Below are 8,774 nucleotides of genomic sequence, written 5' to 3'. Positions count from 1 at the left end.
AGCACGGCCCCGTATTCACCTTTCTGCAGATTTTTGGAACAAGGAATCTTGGAGTTTTAAATTATTATTCAAACTTATGAAGCACTTTTGAGCAGAAATAACTTAAAACAATGTAGTATAACTCATTTTTAACAAGATTCCTTGAACAAAAACCCAACAAACCTTACAATAAAGCTTGGAACCATGGTGATTTCATGCTTCAATGGAGGTGTTGAGGTGAGAAAGATGAAGAAGAAAGTAATGGATAAAAGAGGAAAGCACAAGATGGTTGTTGAGAACCTTCTTTTAAAATACCTAGGATGGTATGTGTGATATCCCAACAAATCTCTGTCCTTGGAATGGCCCAAATATGCAGGATTCTTGGCTGCATTTATAGAAAACGACAACACGCTGGACACGGTCCCGTGTCGGCTGAACACGGCTCCGTGTGCAGACAATATCCTGACAAATTTTGTCGGTATTCTGACAAAAAGTCAGAAAAGAATCTTTTGGTGGACACGGGGGCGTGTTGACCTGGGCACGGCCACGTGTCTAGAGGCTGTTTATGAAGTTTCGTCTATTTCTAAGGAACTTATCCGGATCGGGTGGTTCCTTACTGGATGGAACAACCCCAAAGTGCCTGAGATACCTTAATTGCTCTAGATTAAGACGAGAACGCAAGAGGTTGTCGGTGAGGGTGATTCCTATGCTAAATGTAGGTGAACAAGTCCAACCCTTTCCCGGGCTCTCATTAAAGAAGGTGTATGTCGAATCGCTCAGGTCTATGTATGCACCGAACGAAGTCGATGGAGAGTCCTTCACGGCACAATCGACACAGGGACGACTATCGCCCAAGTCTTCGCTAGAGTTAAAGGTAATATCGGGAACAACGAAGTTGTTTTTATTCGAATGTGATCCCAACAATTCTTCTTGGGTATCGTCTTGAGATGAATTAATGAAATCCATCTTAAGTTCTTTTAACCAATTAAGAATTAGATCTTCTAATTGAAATAGTTCATCAAGAAGCATTTCTCCTAGAAGGTCCGGTTGAGAGCATTCGAGAGAGAGATAGGGATTATTTTTACTTTCGCCCCTCTTAAGGCTACAGGAAAACAATGGGTCTATATAATGGGGCTTATAATTTAGAAAATAACATTCTAATTCTTTATTAGAGCCTCCACATATTTGACACCACGTACCATAAGAGTGCCGAAAGTAAAAGGATCAGTATCACTCATGTTTGTGTCAGAAATTACCAATCGTCGGGATCTCACGGTTCTGTTTTCAGTAACTGAAACATGGGCACGGGGCGTGTTGAGTAAGCACGGCCCCGTGTTTAGCTTACTGTCTGACTTAAAACAGGTTTGCCAGTTCCAAAGATTGGGCACGGGGCGTGTTCAGCGGGCACGACCCGTGCTGAGTTCTGCAGAAGCTGAAAAACTAAGAAAATCATAAAAAAACAGAAAAATTAGAAAAAAACGATTAGGCCGTTGATTCCTAACTTTTCTTAAAATCCTTGTGTCCCCGGCAACGACGCTAAAAACTTGATGTGCGTGAAGTGTGTTATATTTTTTATGTATATTTTAAGCCATTTTACACTTTTTAGCCAAGTTTTAATTTTATAAAACACGATATTTACTAACACTAAACACACATATGGGCAAGTGCACCATCGTGAGCGTAGTATAGTATTGGTAAGATACCGAGGTCGTCCAAGGATCCAAGAGCTTTTAGTACCGGTTTATCCTCAACGCCTAATCAAATCAAAAATTTAGAAAAAAAGGTTTTTAAACTAGAAAAATAAAACCAACTAAAATGCGGAAAAATAAAATAAAATAAAAACAGATAGACAAGATGAATCACTTGGATCCGACTCGTGTGTAGTGTAACCTTTGATTATTTCCGCACTTTTGCACTTTTTAAGAGATTATCTTAGTTATTGTAGTAGGCCCCTCTTTTGAAGGTGACGTTACCCTCAACCCAGTAGTTTGAGTCAGCAAGGATACAATCCTAAAGGGTCAGATTATTGAAAGATAATTAATTAAGTTATTAATGCATATGGTAGGCCCCTCTTTTGAAGGTGACGTTACCCTCGGCTAAGTAGTCTGAGTCAGCAGGGATACAGTCCTAAGTAGCTTACATATGAGGGGATCAAAGAGTTTGGACCCCCGCCGTCCAATACCCGTGGGTATTGAAGGAGGTCCTACTAAATTTGACCCAGGTCCTTGCAGGATCTATACACTGAACAAGGCAAGACTCTTACCAAACAATTCCCTTAGCCCCCGACCAGGTAGCCAACATATCTCCATATAGACCGTGGAGATATGAATGGTGAAAATCTTTTATTTTATATAGACAGTATAATAATGCCAAGACACCACGGACAAACGATAAGGAAGAATCACCTTCAACATAAGAAACGAGTTATTAAAGTCATTAATACATAACCAAATAAAAAGTGCGAAAAGATTAAAAGTAATGTCACACCCCCAAAATCCACACGCGGAGTATCACCGCATGGGGGCGTGACATGACCAGGATCAAGCCACCAATCATATTGAACATTATAAAAATTAGGTATAAGTCATTCATCAATACGAAAGGTGTTCAAAAACCAAACATGATCAAGTGTGTAGCGAAAGCATAAATGTAAAACCCAACATAAGTAATAAGTTTGAAATGTCATAAATGTTTAACATGACATCCACAATCCATGCCCACAACGATTGCGCCTCCCAGTGCAAGCTCCAAGAATACCTATTGACCTGCAAGGCATGTAACAGAGAGTCAACAACTAGTTGAGCGAGTTCACAGTTGATTGTTCGGTCAATGAGTTCGTTTCAGTAATAGTAAGTTCGTTGCGTAACCATGCATTATTAACTAAGCCGATTATACGTTCAGTTAGTGGGGGCTTCCCATGTCGTATGCACTAGACTAGTTGTACCAGTATGAGTTTACGTAGGTTTTACGTAAGTGTTCTTCCCAATCCGAGAACAGAGGTACGTACGAGGTTTACGTAGGTTTTACGTAAGTGCCCTTCTTAACCCAAGGACAGTAGTACGTGTAAGATTTACGTAGGTTTTACGTAAGTGCCCTTCACAACCCGAAGTGTCCTTCACAACCCGAGGACAGTGGTGAGTAGTCTAGTTGTGGCGAACGTACACGTCTATCATAGCTATCAATCCCATTCCCAACCCACCGGGAATCCCATGCCTTGGAAGTGTGAACTCACCTTGATTTGCTCGGCAGATACACGAAAAGGTTACTTGAGTTATAAGTGGTCAACCACGTCCTAACATGGTTACCATACAAGTCAGGTTTTGGTTTCAAGTAATGCACATAAGTTTACACATAAACTAACAGATTTCGAGCACGTATGGATCATGACAAACACGTAAACAATCAAGTATATCAGTTATACACGTAAAGCCCAACTTGTGCGATTAGAATGTATTCGGCTGAATTGCAAGTCCACTAACATCTTGTGCGAGTGGATCGTTGAAGCCCAAACACTGTCCGGCCCAATATAACAAAGTAGTCCAACATGCATATAACCCAATACACAAAAAGGATGTCTTGTGCGATCCGGACGGACTTGTGTGACCCGATTAGTCTTGTGCGATTGGGTTTTGGGCTTTGAGGCCCAACAGCGAAATAGTTCAAGTGGTTTGTATGTTGTCCAACATCTTGTGCGATCGGCACCAGCTTGTGCGATCCACAATATGTTGTGCGATCATGCATAACCTGGTTGTACATTGTGTTTTATGTGCTTGTACTTAACTTGTGCGACTGCACTTGTGCGTTCAGTGTTGTGCGAGCAGGTCAGATTCTATAGAATCTGATCTTATGCGATCGGTTATGCGATTGATTAACTAATTCCCGTAATTCATGAAATCAGTTACATCCAAATCAATTAGTTTCCAAATTTACAATTTATCAATCAATGCTAACAACTTCCAAACCAAGCAGTAATCGATCAAACAGGGGTTTTTTTTATATCAATTTCTTATGAACCCTAAAACATAACATCAACAATTATCATAACACTTAGCATATCAATCATGGATAACAGCTTATCTCAACTCTCAATCGCATTAACAGATCGATGATTTCCAATACTAACATACTCATTAACATGGCAACGTATCTAATCATTCATATACAATTTATAACAACCGATTAATTCATCATATATACATATGACCGAAATCAAGTGCATAATTTCAAATCATGATTACTAGCATGCATTCTAACAAGACTATCACAACCGATCATATTACAGCCGATACTCATTCATTCGGTTCTTTAACATCAAACAGTTATCAATTCTACAATGATCCAAATATACTACACATGTGAATCGATTTTTCATGAACATCATACCACATCAATTTTCCATCACAATCAAACACATACCATCCCTAAACCACCATGTAATACATATGAATCATGACATCATTCAATCATGGAATCAACAATAAAAACACTAACCGATTAGAGAGTAACACAAGGGTGATCCGGTTAAGAAAGCTTCACGAGGTGCTTCGGCTATGGGAATTGCCGTCGGCTTCAAGAGAGGGGAAAGAGAGTGTAGGGTTTTGTGTGCGTTGTGTTTTGTAACTAATGAGGAACACAATCCTATCCTAGGTGATTGTACACGCATAAAAGGAGTGGGCCGAACCCATACATGGGCTGCCCTTTTGGGTTCGAGTACAATAAGTGCAAACCGAATGGGCTTGTGCGACTACAAAGCATATACACCCATAATACATGCAATCACATAACATATCAACATAGCATGTAACATTTATTCATAAAACCAACACATCGATTAGTCACATAGAGTTCATACACGTTACATTAAACACAAAGACAGGTTCTGAAATACGAGTTGTCACATTATCCCCAAGTTGAAAGAAATTTCATCCTGAAATTTGGTACGTACTCGCTGAGAAAGCTAGTTAAGTTGCATGGTTTTCCTGGGGTGTCACATCCTTCCCCCGTTGGTTTGGAATTTCGTCCCGAAATTCCGCAGTAGCTTCAGCCTCAGTAGTGGTTGTACTATTTGCGAACAATTGGGGGTACTTGAGTTTCATTTGGTCTTCGCGTTCCCAGGTGAACTCTGGCCCACGGCGTGAGTTCCAACGAACTCGAACAAGAGGTATTCTGGCGTGCTTAAGGACCTTAACATCCCGGTCCGTGATTTCGACTGGTTCCTCGACGAATCGCAACTGCTCGTCGATAGTGAGCTCCTTCAAAGGAACTATGAGGGTCTCATCTGACAGACACTTCTTCAGATTCGACACGTGGAAAACATTGTGAACCCCACCGAGTTCTGCTGGTAGGTTCAGTTTGTAGGCCACTTTGCCTATTCTTTCTATGACTTCGAACGGTCCGACATATCGCGGATTGAGCTTGCCTCGCTTACCAAAGCGAACTACACCCTTCCAGGGTGAGACTTTGAGTAGCACTCGGTCCCCAACCTGGAACTCGAGTGGTTTCCTGCGCTTATCAGCGTAGCTTTACTGACGATCACGAGCTGCCGCCATGCGTTGCCGTATCTGAGCAATTCTTTCCGTTGCATCTACTACCATTTATGGACCCGTGATCTGACTATCACCCACCTCTGCCCAACAAAGAGGTGATCGGCATTTACGCCCGTACAATGCCTCGAATGGAGCGGCTTGGATGCTGGTGTGGTAACTGTTATTATATGAAAACTCCACCAAAGGGAGATGTTTTTCCCAGCTGTTGCCGAAATCGATAACACATGCCCGAAGCATATCTTCTAGAGTTTGAATCGTGCGCTCAGACTGCCCATCCGTCTGAGGGTGATAAGCTGTGCTCATGTCTAATCGTGAGCCAAAAGATTTGTGCATTGCTTGCCACAGTTCTGAAGTGAATCGTGCATCACGATCGGAAATAATGGAGGTTGGCACCCCGTGCCTCGAGACCACTTCTTTTAAGTAAACGTCTGCTAAAGTTGACAACTTGTCTGTTTCCTTGATAGCCAAGAAGTGTGCAGACTTTGTGAGTCGATCCACGATCACCCAAATAGTATCGTTCCCACATTAAGACCTAGGCAGGCCAGTGACAAAATCCATGGAAATTTCCTCCCATTTCCACTGTGGTATCTTTGGTTGCTGGAGTAGGCCTGATGGCTTCTGATATTCGACTTTGACTCTCGCACAAGTCAAACACTTGCCAATGTAAGTTGCTATGTGGGCCTTCATGCTAGGCCACCAATACGTAGTTCTGAGATCGTGGTACATCTTATCTGAACCAGGATGTACTGAGTAGCGAGATTTATGAGCTTCATCCATTACAAGCTCGCGTAAGTTGCCATAGAGTGGGACCCAAATACGTCCTGTTACGTAGTAGGCGCCGTCTTCCTTTTGTTCTAATCGTTTCCTGGAGCCGTGTAAGGCTTCTGCCATGACGTTTTCGGGTTTCAATGCTTCTACCTGAGCATCTCGTATCTGTGCCGGAAGACTAGACTGGATGGTAAGTTGTAATGCACATAAGTTTAGGTGTAGTGTCTTTTCGACTTAGGGTGTCAGCCACGACGTTGGCTTTGCCTGGATAGTACTTGATGGCACATTCGTAATCGTTCAGTAGTTCGACCCATCGTCGTTGTCGCATGTTCAATTCCTTTTGCTTGAAGATATGCTCAAGACTCCTGTGATCGGTGTAGATGGTGCACTTGGTACCGTACAGGTAATGTCGCCATATCTTAAGCGCGAAAACAATAGCTCCCGGCTCTAAATCATGCGTAGTGTAGTTCCGTTCGTGTACTTTAAGTTGGCGCGAAGCATAAGCAATGACCTTGTCACGCTGCATTAACACACATCCAAGACCCTGAATGGATGCGTTGCAATAAACCACAAAATCGTCCGTGCCCTCTGGCAATGAAAGAATAGGTGTGCTGCAGAGCCTGTCTTTTAAGTGCTGAAAAGCAGTTTCCTGTGTACTACCCCAATGGTAGGTGACACCCTTCTGTGTCAGTAGTGTAAGCGGTTGCGCAATCTTCGAGAAGTCTTTAATAAACCTTCTGTAGTACCCTGCCAAACCCAAGAATTGGCAAATTTCCGTTGGTGTACGCGGGGCAGGCCAGTTCCTGATCGAGTCTACCTTGGATGGATCCACATGAATCCTATCCTTGTTTACCACGTGGCCTAGAAAGTGGACTTCACGAAGCCAGAAGTCGCATTTCAAAAACTTGGCGTACAGCTGTTCTGCTCGAAGAAGTTCCAAAATAAGTCGCAGATGTTGCTCGTGCTCCTCCCGACTCTTGGAATAGATCAGGATGTCGTCGACGAAGACAATCACAAACTTGTCTAGGTAAGGCTTGCACACTCTGTTCATAAGATCCATGAAGACTGCAGGCACGTTTGTTAACCCGAATGGCATAACTAGGAACTCGTAGTGGCCGTAGCGAGTTCTGAAAGTTGTTTTAGAGACGTCCTCATCCCGGACTCTCAGCTGATGGTAGCCTGACCTCTGATCTATCTTCGAATAATAGCTCGACCCTTGCAATTGGTCGAACAGGTCGTCGATTCGTGGAAGAGGATAGCGATTCTTCACGGTCACCTTGTTGAGTTCACGGTAGTCAATGCACATCCTGAAGGTACCGTCTTTCTTTTTCACAAATAGCACTGGAGCTCCCCAAGGCGAAGAGCTAGGACGAATGAAACCCTTATCCAAGAGTTCCTGCAGTTGTTTGGATAGTTCTTCCAGTTCTGATGGGGCTAATCTATACGGTGCACGAGCTATTGGTGCTGCTCCTGGAGCTAGCTCGATCTGGAATTCGACCTGGCGGTGAGGCGGTAGCCCAGGTAAATCTTCGGGAAACACCTGAGGAAAGTCGCGTACCACTGGAATGTCCTCCAATCTCTTCTCTTTCGTTGATGCGTCAGTAACAAGTGCTAAAATAGCGGTGTGGCCCTTTCGCAAACACTTCTGGGCCTTAAGAGAGGAGATGATGCCAACCACGGCACCACTCTTGTCGCCTTGAACTTCGAGAGGTTCTTTACCAGAACGGGGAATACGTACAATCTTCTCCTTGCATAAGATCTCTACTTGTTGTTGGGATAACCAATCCATACCGATGACGATGTCGAAACTACCCAAAACTATGGGAATGAGATCGAATAGAGAAGGTCTGACCAGCGAGGATAAGATTACAACCCTGAACTATGTGTGTGGCCTCTAGACTTTTACCATTAGCTAACTCTACGACATGCTTGGTGTTTAAAGGAGTTGATGTACGTTTAAGCATTTCACTAACTTTTAGAGACACATAACTGGTATCCGCACCCGAATCAAATAATACAGTAACATAAAATTCGTCGAGAAGGAACTTACCCATCACTACGTTAGGATCATTCCTTGCATCTCCCTGACCCAGTACAAATGCTCGACCCCTAGCGCCATTGTTATCATTGTTATTTCCCCCGTTGTCGTTCCCATTGCCCTGATTATTGTTGTTGTTGTTCTGGTTTCGGTTTAACTGGGGGTAGTGTCTCTTAAAGTGACCTTCAGTGCCACAATGAAAACATCCTTTGTTGCCCTGTTGCTGATTCTGCGGTGCTTGCTGCTGCGGTTGACGATCCTGAGTTGCAGGACGTGGGCTCCTACAATCCTTTGCCTCATGGCCCATCTTGAGACACCTCTGACAACGACCCTTGTTGCACTGGCCACTGTGGTGTCTGTTACAATTGTTTCACCTTGGGTGATTTCCTCGATATCCACCCTGCCTTTGACTACCAGAAGATTGCTGACCAGGGCTCTGGTAG

This window comes from Helianthus annuus, chromosome 3 (genome assembly GCF_002127325.2).
Source record: "Helianthus annuus cultivar XRQ/B chromosome 3, HanXRQr2.0-SUNRISE, whole genome shotgun sequence".
Lineage (NCBI taxonomy): Eukaryota > Viridiplantae > Streptophyta > Magnoliopsida > Asterales > Asteraceae > Helianthus > Helianthus annuus.
The sequence above is the reverse complement of the archived record's forward strand: the minus strand, read 5'-3'. Positions refer to the sequence as shown.